Source organism: Monopterus albus, unplaced genomic scaffold, assembly GCF_001952655.1.
Source record: "Monopterus albus unplaced genomic scaffold, M_albus_1.0 scaffold22.1, whole genome shotgun sequence".
Lineage (NCBI taxonomy): Eukaryota > Metazoa > Chordata > Actinopteri > Synbranchiformes > Synbranchidae > Monopterus > Monopterus albus.
In genome coordinates this window covers 1566432-1580102 of record NW_018127902.1, presented here as the reverse complement: position 1 = coordinate 1580102, position 13671 = coordinate 1566432, and the positions used below count along the sequence as shown (strand labels likewise).

The 13671-nt window shown below is 40.1% G+C and overlaps 1 protein-coding gene across 1 annotated transcript in view; it reads right to left on the bottom strand.

Moving 5' to 3' along the window:
• The window catches only part of rin2a (Ras and Rab interactor 2a), a 45757-nt gene extending 35498 nt beyond the window's left edge, over positions 1–10259 (bottom strand). The window contains 1 exon segment of the mRNA XM_020594153.1: positions 10047–10259. The gene's annotated coding sequence lies outside the window, so the exon portion shown is untranslated.
• Positions 10260–13671: the final 3412 nt, after the last annotated feature.

Genomic DNA, 13671 nt, shown 5'->3' with positions numbered 1-13671 from the left:
AGATATGTTCAGAATAAAATAGCAAAAAATATATTGATATTGGCAAGGGTTAGATATATTTTGGATGGGAAAGCACTACATATTTTGTATTCTTCATTGATTTTACCATACTTAGAGTATGGCGTTGAAAACTTGGGAAATACATACAAAAGCTCACTTCAACCATTGTATATATTACAAAAAAGAGCGATAAGAATTGTGCATAAGATGGGATATAGGGATCACACCAATGTAGCTTTCATACAGTCTAAATTGTTAAAATTTTTTGATTTAGTGGGATATAAGACTGCTGTGTTTTTGTATAAAGCCAGGAACAATTTATTACCTGGTGGAATTCAAAAACTATTTAATGAAAGGGAAGGGGGATACAATTTAAGGGGTCAGTTAAATTTAAAAATTCATGCTATACGTACAACCAAAAAAAGATTTTGTATTTCCATAAGTGGGGTAAAACTATGGAATAATTTAAGTGTGGACATAAAAAATAGTAATAGAATTGACGAGTTTAAACATAAATATAAAGGTATGTGTTGTTAAGTATTTTTAGTCAGATAGATATTGGATAGATACTGTATGTATTAGAAATGTTTAGTGGAGATAGGATGTCTAGTTAGACTGTTAAATGCTTAGTCATGCTTATGAGTTTCTACAGGGTACTTCTGGTCAAGGATACCAGAAAGAAGAGTTGATGACTGTCAGCAGACAAGGTGTTTAATATTATTATTACGATGTGTATAACTGTAGCCTTAGCCATAATGTTCTTATGTTTAAGACACAACATGTACTAGAGGTCGTGAGAATGTTTTTAGTTACACACCACTTAACCAACAGACATACACATTCACACGTTGATTTGCTTCAAGTTTTGACTACTGCTAGAGCCAGCTGCAGAGCTGGTAACAGAGACCTCCCGGTTGACGTTTCTGTGTAGTATGGGGCTAGCCCAACCGAGGTGATAAAATGTATAGGCCTGGTGGGCTCAGGGTCTTTCATCTTACATCTGGCTGCTGGCATATTGGAGGTGCAAGATACCTGAGCGTGTAATGTTAATTTTTACCTGTGTTCATTGACTAAATCAGCACTGTTTTGAAGCTACTTGGACTGCCTCGTCTCTCAGAGTTAGCATGGTAAAAAGAACCGGAAGACTTCACTACAAAACCTATCCCCACGAGTCGTATCTTTCACCCTCATCTTCCCATTGTTTTGAAGGTACATTGTAATAATTCTTTAGTATATTACTTGTGTGGTGTAGAAGATAATTATTTAAGAATGTAATTATGTAAGAATGTTAACACTGTTATAATCTTTTTTTAGTACAATACTGGGTAGAAGTGAAACATTTACTGCATGCAAACCAATGATGGTAAGATGATGTCATGGGGTAGGACTGGATAAGTCTGACTTCTTCCTACTCCATTCAAGCATGTACTAGGTATAAGCAAATTGATATTGGATTATGTGTATGTGTGTTGTCATATCAACTGTTTTACATGCTTGAAAGAATAAATCAAATCAAATCAAATCAAGCTTGGGGATGCTGTGTCTTCTTCTGAGCCCCTTTTGTATGGGGTTCTGCCAGGCTCAGTTTTTGGACCACTTCTTTTTTCCCTTTATCTTCTCCCACTCAGCTCTATACTTAGGAAACACGGCATCTCCTTTCATTTTTACGCAGATGATAGCCAGCTTTATTTACCGGTTAAAAAGGCAAACTCTTGTGTTAGGACACTGCTTGAATGTTTCGATGACATTAAATCTTGGCTTGCTTTTAATTTTTTGAAGCTGAATGAGGAGAAGACTGAGGTGAGAGTGTTTGGCAATTCTGCTGGGTCACCTTCCATTGACTTGGGCTTTTTGGCTCAATACAATAAAAAAAATATTTTAAATCTGGGTGTTAAGACGAATTCTGACCTGAAATTTGACGGCCAAATTGCAGCTGTCGTTAAATCTAGTTTTTTTTTCAATTAAGACAGTGGTCTTAATTGGTCTCTAGACGACACTTTGAGACACTTATTCATGCTTTTATCACCTCCCGACTGGATTACTGCAACACATTGCATCTGGGGATGGGTGAGTCTTCCATCACTCACTTCCAGATGGTCCAAAATGCTGCAGCGCGTCTTTTAACAGGTATGAAAAATATGAGCACATCTCTCCAGTTTTAGCTTCCCTGCACTGGTTACCTGTTTATTTTAGGGTTCATTATAAAATTTTACTTTTTGTTTTTAAATCCCTTCATGGCTCTGCACCATCTTATTTATCCGAATTGCTTCACTGGCACACACCCACACGTTCTCTGAGGTCAGCCAATCAGCTTCTTTTGAGCATGCCAAGAACCAAGCGCAAGCTTAGAGGCGACCGGGCCTTTGCAGTCGCTGGTCCCAAACTTTGGAACGATTTACCGCTGCCTATCAGACAAGCTTCTTCTTTGTCTGTTTTTAAGTCTCTTTTAAAAACTCATTTATTCTCGTTGGCGTTTTGATATTTTATATTGGTGTTGATTTTATTTATTTTTATTGACTTATGTTTTTATATTTGGTGTTGATCTTATTTGTGCTTGTGGGTTGTGTCTTTGATTTATTGTTTATTGTAATGTACAGCACTTTGGTCCACCTTGGTTGTTTTAGTGCTTTATAAATAAAGTTGGTATGGTATGGTACATCTTAAATAAAAGTATGAAACTGAATAACAACAGAAATGAGGAAACCTTTTTTCCCCCCACATTTTATAAAACTTCTGTTGTTGTTGTTAAGACAATCTGTTTACCAAGAGAGCCAATATCATTTGAATTCATGCAAACAGCTGGTATTTCATTCTTTAATAGCAAAACCAGAGCTCCAGTCTGAGGTTTCTGCAGCTAAACTACGTGTTGGATTGCAGGGTTACAGTACAGACATCACTGTCGCTCCTGTGAAAGCATTCAGTGTTAACATCCCCGACAGGGAGAATTCACTCGCCCACCAGTAACTCGAGTGGCTGCCTCCCTGTCCAGCCAGAGATGTGTAGGGTAGGTCCGTCTTACCATGCTAACTCTGAGAGACGAGGCAGTCCAAGTAACTTCAGAACAGTGCTGATTTATTCAAAGGATCACAGGTAAAATTACCATTACACGCTCAAGTGTCTTGCACCTCCAACATGCACGCAGGCAGATGTAAGATGCAAGACCCTGAGCCCACCAGGCCTATACATTATATCACCTCGGTTGGGCTAGCCCCATACTACACAGAAACATCAACCGGGACGTCTCTGTTACCAGCTCTGCAGCTGGCTCTAGCAGTAGTCAAAACATGAAGCAAATCAACGTGTGAATGTGTATGTCTGTTGGTTAAGTGGTGTGTAACTAAAAACATTCTCACGACCTCTAGTACATGTCGTGACTTGAACATAGGAACATATTATGGCTAAGGCTACAGTTATACACATCGTAATAATAATATTGAACACCCTGTCTGCTGACAGTCATCAACTCTTCTCTCTGGTATCCTTGACCAGAAGTACCCTGTAGAAACTCATAAGCAAACCTAAGCATTTAACAGTCTAACTAGACATCCTATCTCCACTAAACATTTCTAATACATAAAGTATCTATCCAATATCTATCTGACTAAAAATACCTAAAAGATGACATCTCTTATCATAAACCCGTGGAGCTTGCAGCTCTGCCTTGAAGCTGCTGACCGAACTGAAAATCACAGGAATCAAAGACAGGCAGAAAAATCTGAATATAAATGGCACTTCAAGGTTACTGTAGACAAAAACAAAATCAATTTTATAACCCTAATCAAGTACCTTCAAGTTATCTGCAGCAAAAATCATAATTGAATTAGTTAACTTAATTCTAACTGACAGCGGCACGGTGGTTAGCGCTGTCACAGCAAGAAGGTTCCAGGTTCAAGCCCTGGCCGACTCTCTGTTTGCATGTTCTCCCTGTGCCTGCGTGGGTTCTCTCCAGGTGCTCCGGCATCCTCCCACAGTCCAAAGACATGCAGCTTAGGTTGATTGGTGACTCTAAATTGCCTGTAGAAGTGTGTGGGTGTGTGTGGTTGTCTGTCTACATGTCAGCGATGTGACAGACTGGTGACGTGTCCAGGATGGACCCCGCCTCTCGCCTAGTGTCAGCTGGGATTGGCTCCAACCCCCCATGACCCTATTCAGGAATAAGCGTCTGGTTCTTTTTCTGCAATGCAACAATGATGTCATCCAGCAAGGTGCTGTGGTGGCCAATAACAGACATGCAAGCACACATTCCTGTTTGATGACTTTGTGAGATGTACTTCTGTATTTGCCAGAGATCATCACACCCAAAGATAAAACGCATGATGCCGTGAGAATGGAACAATCCTGTCTGTGAGGACCACAAACCATGGTGCTGTGTTTTGGTGTGTATAAGCCAAATGGAACTCCTGTATTTCATTGCCTCACAGGTACAAATGTGGAAAAAGTGTGAATGCATACAAACACCGGAGGTTTTGCTGTATTTAAAAGTGAAAGTTAAGCCCCACTCCCCACCACAGTCATTTTCATACAGTCTCCAACTAAAATGATATGTCACAATAATGTCTGAGGGTTAAATCATCTGGAAGTCATATGTCCAAGAAAAAACAATACTTTGAAGTTCCTGTCCAAAACATGTGTGATACATAGTCCTGGACCTGCTTTTACTTTTACTATAAGCATTGTATGATCAGTTAATGCTGGAGGTATTTGGGTCAAATAGCAGTGCAGACTGACTTGACCCTCCCAAACTTGAAAGAACAAAGCTACTGTGATAAGATCATGCCTGGTGTAAGTTCAAATGCTTCTACAGGAGCAAGGATGGTGATCACACATCTAAATGCAAACACCACTAAATAAATAACCTATCCCTGTCATTCCATGTGAAGGAAATGCTCACAGCTAAGACTGTACGTAGAGAACAGAGATAACCCAGAGGCACAGAAAACTAAACAATTTGATTTTACTAAGGTGTCAGTGTTTTCATGAGTCTGTAAATCCAATCCAGGGCAATAGCTTACCACAGCAAATTCATCTGTTTTTTTTTTATTCATTTCTCTACCTGCTCCTCTGTGTTGTGGTAAGAATGTGCAAGACTAAGTTTTTTTTTGGTTATATAATCTAGCGCTTCCCACAGTCCTTGCAGTTTACTATACAGTTAAAGAATAAACATGAGCACCATGGTGTAGACAGTTTGACATTGGATATTCAGACATTCAACGAGGCTAATCCTCAATAACTTTTAAAAGACTTTATCGACTGTTACCAGACTTGCTGTGCAGTACAGAACAAACCTTCCCCAATGTTGCACAGGTGGCATTTCTTACCCACGGCTCAGCGTTTAACTGTAGTTGCTTTGAAAGGTCAGGGCGAATGACGGACCACAGGGCAAATGAAGAGCTATACTTAGGGATCATCTATAAATTGCTTGCAGTGTGGCTAAAACAGCTGTGGTGTGTCTCCTTTCTCAAAAACCTTTCCATATTTTGTCTATATATTTTAAACAAACTTCTTATCCATCCTAGATGCAACAATCTAATGCACATCATCTTTTTAGCTTTTATTTATGCAGTATTACATCTTGTTTTCTTCCAATAGCGTCCTTATTTTTCAACTTAGATACTTCAAATAGTTATTAAACTTAGTCTGACACTTTGATTTAGCTTAGAGAGCACAGTAAGTTGACCTCAAAGAGAGTTACTTGTAGATATTTGATATAATCAGTACCAAACGTAGAGTGAATGTCTGTGTACTTAATTTGGCCTAACTGCTTTGTAAATGCTGACTGCCTCACCACGTCATTGTGTGTCTTTTGCTCCTTCTAAACACCAGTGATTAAGCAATTAAGTGTAGTCAGGAGTATAACGACTTGTACATTGGTGAAACTAAGCAGCCACTTCACAAACGCATGGCCCAACACAGGAGGGCCAACTCCAGTGGACCAGAGTCAGCAGTCCACCTCCACCTGAAGGGCAAAGGACATTCTTTTGAGGACAGTGAAGTCCAGATCCTCTCCAGAGAACATCGCTGGTTTGAAGGGGGAGTTAAGGAAGCTATTTTTGTTCAAATAGAACACTCCTCACTAAATAGGGGTGGTGGACTAAGACACAACTTGTCATCCATCTACAACTCTGTTTTTCAGATCTCTGCCCAAACATGCCCACCAGGACAATAGGCGTCAGTCCACAGGTGAGGGTTCAAAGACAGGTAACGACGCTCACCGATACTGGGCCATACATGACTCATTCTTTAGGGGACATTGTTGGCCACCAAAGGACTGGAACCGCAACATGTCAGTCGTTAGAGGACATTGTTGGCTATTGAAGGACTGAAACACCACCCAGGGGGATAAATATCTCCTGCTCACCACCAGTTGGACAGAACTGATGAAGCCTCTTGGATGAGAGGTGAAACGTCTTCTACCTAAAACCAAATCCAGTTGGTTTTTTCAGCCTGGCTTACTGTGCTTTCTACTACATCGATTACAGTCCACTATATCAGTGCCAAAGTAATCAACATTTGTTTGTTTCCTCATCTTCATAATTCTTGAGTCTCCCCAGGATTCTGTTGCACACTGAAAAATGGCGATATTCAAAAAATGATTGTATTACATGTCAGGCCTCACCCACCCGCCTAATGGAGGACATTACAAGCGCTATGGATGAGAAGAAATACACGATGGGAATATTTATTGACCTAAAAAAATCATTTGACACAATCAATCATGAGTTATTAATGGATAAGTTAGAAAAATATGGGATCAGAGGAATGGTTCTGAACTGGATTAGAAGTTATTTGACACAGAGGCGTCAATTTGTGAAGTTGGGTGAATACCAATCGAGTGAGCTGGACATTGTATGTGGAGTGCCTCAGGGTTCTGTTTTGGGACCTAAATTATTTATATTATACATTAACAGGGTGATGTGATGATAACGTTGCTTTTTGGAACCTGCTCTGTTTCTTTTAACAGTGGTTTTGCTATCATTACTTTAATTGTAGAGATTCAGGAAAACAAAAGGTTAGCTTCTGAGAGAGTTCAGAATAAATGTAATGTCATGCTTCTCTGAGTCAGAAGGAAAGCAAAGATTAGGCCTGGGTAGGTAGCCTCAGCCTGCAGCCCAAGCCTAATCTTTGACTCAGAGAAGCACGACAAACCATTTGACTGACATTACATTTATTCTGAACTCTTTCAGAGGCTAAACCCTTGCCCCGGTAACAACTTCTTGTTCCCTGAATGTGTACCACAGAGAAGGTGATACGGGAAATGCAGATTAAAATAAAGTGAGCTTATCCTTGAAGTGGTCTGAAGCACAGTCAAGTGAACTGGTAGACTGAAGTGGAGTAGACAGAGTAGAACAGTTGAGTCCAGTAGAGTGGACTTTTTTGATTTAGTGGGATATAAGACTGCTGTGTTTTTGTATAAAGCCAGGAACAATTTATTACCTGGTGGAATTCAAAAACTATTTAATGAAAGGGAAGGGGGATACAATTTAAGGGGTCAGTTAAATTTAAAAATTCATGCTATACGTACAACCAAAAAAAGATTTTGTATTTCCATAAGTGGGGTAAAACTATGGAATAATTTAAGTGTGGACATAAAAAATAGTAATAGAATTGACGAGTTTAAACATAAATATAAAGGTATGTGTCAATCAAGATATATGCAAGAACAGGCTCAATGATTAATTACATGGACAATTGTGGGTGTGGTGTACACTTTGTAATAATTCTTTAGTATATTACTTGTGTGGTGTAGAAGATAATTATTTAAGAATGTAATTATGTAAGAATGTTAACACTGTTATAATCTTTTTTTAGTATAATACTTGTGTGGTGTAGAAGAGAATCATTTATTGCTTGCAAACCCATGCTGGTAAGATGATGTCATGGGGTAGGACTGGATAAGTCTGACTTCTTCCTACTCCATTCAAGCATGTACTAGGTATAAGCAAATTGATATTGGATTATGTGTAAAATTATGTGTTGTCATATCAACTGTTTTTACATGCTTGAAAGAATAAATCAAATCAAATCAAATCAAACCCATCAGTGATAGCGACCCTTCTGACGTGCTGGGTCTGTGGATCCTGCTCAAGTTGAGCCTACATAACACGACAGACTGCTTTAGATGTGCAAAGGTTGTGGTTTCTTGCTGGCTGTCCTTGGCATTTAGTATCATTGGATGAAATGCAATCCATCATATTACTGTCAACATTCTTATTTACTTAGGATGCACTAATCTCACCTCTATTTGGCATAGAGGCGCCTTGTGTGTGTTCAGCACAGAACTGGTTCATGTCACCAGGTCACTTTATTTGTACTTCTATATTTGGCCAAGCCTGACATCTTTTCCTGTACAAAACCACGGCACAACAGTTTTTAATAAGAAATTTCTTCTGAGATGCCCGCTGTCCAAAACTATGCATATGTGTAAAACACACTGTTACAGCTGACTCTTCAGACTCTGATGTCTCGCTGAATGTGTTTCTGTAACTATTCTGGGCCCGGGAAGCAAAATGCTTTTACCACACCGGATGCAACATAGAATGCTTAACTCTTACAAAGTCTGAACACATCTTATAATAGAAAATGTATCATCAGAGGTAATGAGGGCAGTCTCCACATCAATAATGTCTGCCACCAGTGTTTTAATACATATTTTAATCAACATAGAGGCATTCTCCAAAAACTACATTTTGTCCTCCCAGAGCTCTATCTCTATCAGCCACCTGCCCTTGGGTGTGTTCTGGGGGACTGGGTGTGCCAACAGATTTGGGAAGGCAACCCCTGGGGCAATTCAGATATATACTTACTGACATAACCATCCAACCATTATCTATACCACTTATCCTGAAGAGCGTTGTGGGAAATCTTGAAGCAATACGAGCTGACAATGGGCAAGACAGGTCACACAGAGACAGACAGACAACCACACACGCACACACACACACACACACACACTCCTGTGGGCAATTTAAGGGTCACCAATCAACCTAAGCTGCATGTCTTTGGACTGTGGGAGGAAGCTGGAGTACCCAAAGAGAACCGACGCAGGCAGAGGGAGAACATGTAAACTCCACACAGAAAGGCCAGGGATTGAGCCTGGAACCTTCTTGCTGTGAGGCGACAGCGCTAACCACATTTAGACAGTATAATCATTAAATATTTTACTGTTCAGTCATTATTTTGACATCGAATGCAGTCAGTATACTGCCTCGGAAGAAAGTTTTAAAAGGTCAGAAAGAGGGAAATGTCTGAGCTACTTCTGCAATAGTGGAGAGAGTTTGGAAATCTAAAACTGGATACAGAAATAACACTCAAACTGAAATGTTTAGTCCTTTGAAAAAGAAGAAGTTCTGTGCTCCAGAGCACAGCCTCTTGGATCCAACAGCTCTGCTCCCATCCTGGGTTGTATCTGCACAGGGAGTCTCCATGGTTTGTCTTTGAAATGAGCCATACTGGTCTGAAAAACGCATCTTATTACCTCAGATAGGGGGCGTAGAAGAAGGGAGATCTGGAGTCTAACAACACTGGCCATAGAGGGCAAGAAATAAACACACGGCCTGATTATAATGGGGGTTGGGGTGGGGTTTAGTACAGCAGGGAGAAAAAAACACTTCTAGATATTTTTTTACTTGGTTTATCCAAATCTGTGCTAAATCTTAGTTAATGCTGCTTTAACTTGGAAAATGAGGAAGCTATTGGACGAAAACAAGGTGTAAGACCTTACATGGTTGTGCGTGGAACTGTGGCGTCTAGGATGGATAAGAAGTTTGTTTAAGACACACAGAGAACAAAATGTGGACCAAAAGCCTTTTAAAAGTTATTGAGGATTAGCCTCGCCGACTGTCTGAACATCCAAAGTCAAACTGTTTGTACCACGGTAACATTTACACAGGTGTCTCCACATAGGGAACAGAAAATCTGAAGTTGGGTTCCCCATAGGGAACTTTCACCAGCAAAATAAGAGTCAGCGCGTTTACTAGAAGGAAAACAGCCGGTAACGCAGTCTGTAAACAACCACTCTACTGCTGAACAAGCTCAGTTCCACCTACCTTCAGATCGTTTCCTTCAACGCCACTAAATGGCTCCTTGGCTCTGGCTGTGCCCCATTGAAAAGTGGTCGCTGCTGTGTTGTCACTGTCGTTTGGTTCGCTTTTCGGATGACAGTGAGAAGCCTTGGTGCTCCTGCCCTCGGTGGGTTACATGGTCTAACCGGATTTTGGAGCAGAGCACTGAGCTGTGAGAGACTTGGAGGGGGAGGAGGAGGAGGAGGAGGGTGGGATGCGGGAATAGGGCGCCTTTGATTGGCTGAGGAGCTGATTGCCATTTTCACTCCGACTCTTCATTTTCGCATGGAAATATTGATATGCGGAGTTTTCACAGCATTTTGTGTCCACTTACAGAAATGCTACATGACATCATGTATTATTGTACAGTCAAATATTATTGTGTAGAAAGTCTGATGCTTTATCATTAATAAGCTCTTAAAGCCATATTCATTTATTTTTTGGCCAGCTGGGGGGAGCAGAACACATTATGTTGTGGGACTTGTCAGCACTGCAGTTGCCTACTAAGTTATACAGAGCAAACAGAGCATTTGTATTTGGACTAATTGTAAGTAGTCCATATTCTTTTAGCTCTGATTTGGCCTCCTGCAACTACTGGAAAAATGTCAACTCCTTAGTGACTAAATGCTCAACTGTTCATGAGCTAGGTTGCTAACTTTGCTACGCAGCAAATTGGTGCTAATTATCTGTGGTTCCATGATTCTGGACCTTTTTGACATAACACATAATTATTGGAGCCACTGGTGATATAAAAATATTGATGGTCTTGTTAAAGCTGCAGTATGTTTTTGCAGAGACAGGGGGCCTACAACCTGAGATCACCACCTGGCCCATTTAGCATACTCACTAGGTCCTGCTTTTGTCCTGCAATAGCCTAGACAGATAGAGGGCCTGTAGCACAGACAAATTGTTCAGTATTCATTGATTAGCTGCCAGCCTGAAAATCACAACACACACACACACACACACCTGGTCTAGATCACATTTCAGCAAGCAGGCGTGGGCAGAGGTTGACTTGCTCACACCAAATGGCCAATAGGATTACGAAGCGTGAAATGTCGTACCTCTGTACAGGGTGGACTCAGTCTGAGAAGAGAAATGTAACAAGAAAACATAACTCATGGTGGAAAGAACAGATTTCCGGCGGGAGCTCTGTTTCTCTGATCCCAGCGCTTCCTTATCTGACCTGTGCCCAGACTTTGAGTAAACTTTCTGTTGATTTTATACAGTCCTCTCCTGCCTTCTCTTCTCACTCTTTCAATAAAAGAACCGGGTAAAAATCTAACAGGGCACAACTGTTTTGTGTCATTTCTACAGATTTGTAATTTGAAGTTTACAGTTCTCACCTAGTTTACGTTGTACAGTGCCTTGCGAAAGTATTCGGCCCCCTTGAACTTTGCGACCTTTTGCCACATTTCAGGCTTCAAACATAAAGATATAAAACTGTAATTTTTTGTGAAGAATCAACAACAAGTGGGACACAACCATGAAGTGGAACGAAATTTATTGGATATTTCAAACGTTTTTAACAAATAAAAAACTGAAAAATTGGCCGTGCAAAATTATTCAGCCCCGTTTTCAGTTCTTTCCACAGATTCTCGATTGGATTCAGGTCTGGACTTTGACTTGGCCATTCTAACACCTGGATATGTTTATTTGTGAACCATTCCATTGTAGATTTTGCTTTATGTTTTGGATCATTGTCTTGTTGGAAGACAAATCTCCGTCCCAGTCTCAGGTCTTTTGCAGACTCCATCAGGTTTCCTTCCAGAATGGTCCTGTATTTGGCTCCATCCATCTTCCCATCAATTTTAACCATCTTCCCTGTCCCTGCTGAAGAAAAGCAGGCCCAAACCATGATGCTGCCACCACCATGTTTGACAGTGGGGATGGTGTGTTCAGGGTGATGAGCTGTGTTGCTTTTACGCCAAACATAACGTTTTGCATTGTTGCCAAAAAGTTCGATTTTGGTTTCGTCTGACCAGAGCACCTTCTTCCACATGTTTGGTGTGTCTCCCAGGTGGCTTGTGGCAAACTTTAAACGACACTTTTTATGGATATCTTTAAGAAATGGCTTTCTTCTTGCCACTCTTCCATAAAGGCCAGATTTGTGCAGTATACGACTGATTGTTGTCCTATGGACAGAGTCTCCCACCTCAGCTGTAGATCTCTGCAGTTCATCCAGAGTGATCATGGGCCTCTTGGCTGCATCTTTGATCAGTCTTCTCCTTGTATGAGCTGAAGGTTTAGAGGGACGGCCAGGTCTTGGTAGCTTTGCAGTGGTCTGATACTCCTTCCATTTCAATATTATCGCTTGCACAGTGCTCCTTGGGATGTTTAAAGCTTGGGAAATTTTTTTGTATCCAAATCCGTTTTAAACTTCTCCACAACAGTATCTCGGACCTTCCTGGTGTGTTCCTTGTTCTTCATGATGCTCTCTGCGCTTTAAACGGACCTCTGAGACTGCAGGTGCATTTATACGGAGACTTGATTACACACAGGTGGATTCTATTTATCATCATTAGTCATTTAGGTCAACATTGGATCATTCAGAGATCCTCACTGAACTTCTGGAGAGAGTTTGCTGCACTGAAAGTAAAGGGGCTGAATAATTTTGCACACCCAATTTTTCTGTTTTTTATTTGTTAAAAAAGTTTGAAATATCCAATAAATTTCGTTCCACTTCATGATTGTGTCCCACTTGTTGTTGATTCTTCACAAAAACTTACAGTTTTATATCTTTATGTTTGAAGCCTGAAATGTGGCAAAAGGTCGCAAAGTTCAAGGGGGCCGAATACTTTCGCAAGGCACTGTATTTGTAATTGAACTCAAATATTTTAAATGAACCCCAGTGTGAGGTCACGTACGAAACTGCTCATTAACTGTCGCCAGACCCAAAACTGTGAGGTAAGCAGTGTCTGCATCCACCATGTTTGTTCTGCTCACCTGGCCAGGAGAAATTTGAAGACAAGTTTGCAGCTTGTGAGGCACTTGGTTACAATTTAAAGTTAAGACAGAAAAAGTGCTTTTCCTTTCAGAAATTCATTTTGGGAAGCTGAAACCTGCTGTGACATGCAGCAATGCAGCATTAGCCAAACTGTATTTATTGTTGATGTTTGGTTAATGTGATGGTTACTTAATAAATGAGTAACATGCATTTGAATTGTGTGTTAACCTGTATTTTAATGTATAGTCCAGTGTGTGTGTATTTAGGGATCTTGAGTTAAAGCTACTTAATATAATTTATGTGATCAGTTTCAACAAGGAACTTAAGTTCACTAATATGCAATTTTAAGTCAAAGGTAAGGAAAGTTTCCAATTACAGGAGAGTTTATACAGCTTCATCAAACTTAAAAACTTTAAGATGACGTTAAAGTACAATTGCTTACTGAGAATTAAAATACTGTAGTTTTGTTATAGGTAATAGCAATATTTAAGTTAGCTATACTGAAATTTGATTAGCACTTCCAAAAGAAAATACCTAGTACAAAGTGCTTATAGAAAAGTGTTTCTTTAACTTAGAATTGTGAGTTAGTGACACTTAAAAATACCTAGTAGCATGTACTTAATAAAAATGCTTTCCTTAACTTAAAAATTGAAGTTAGTTTCA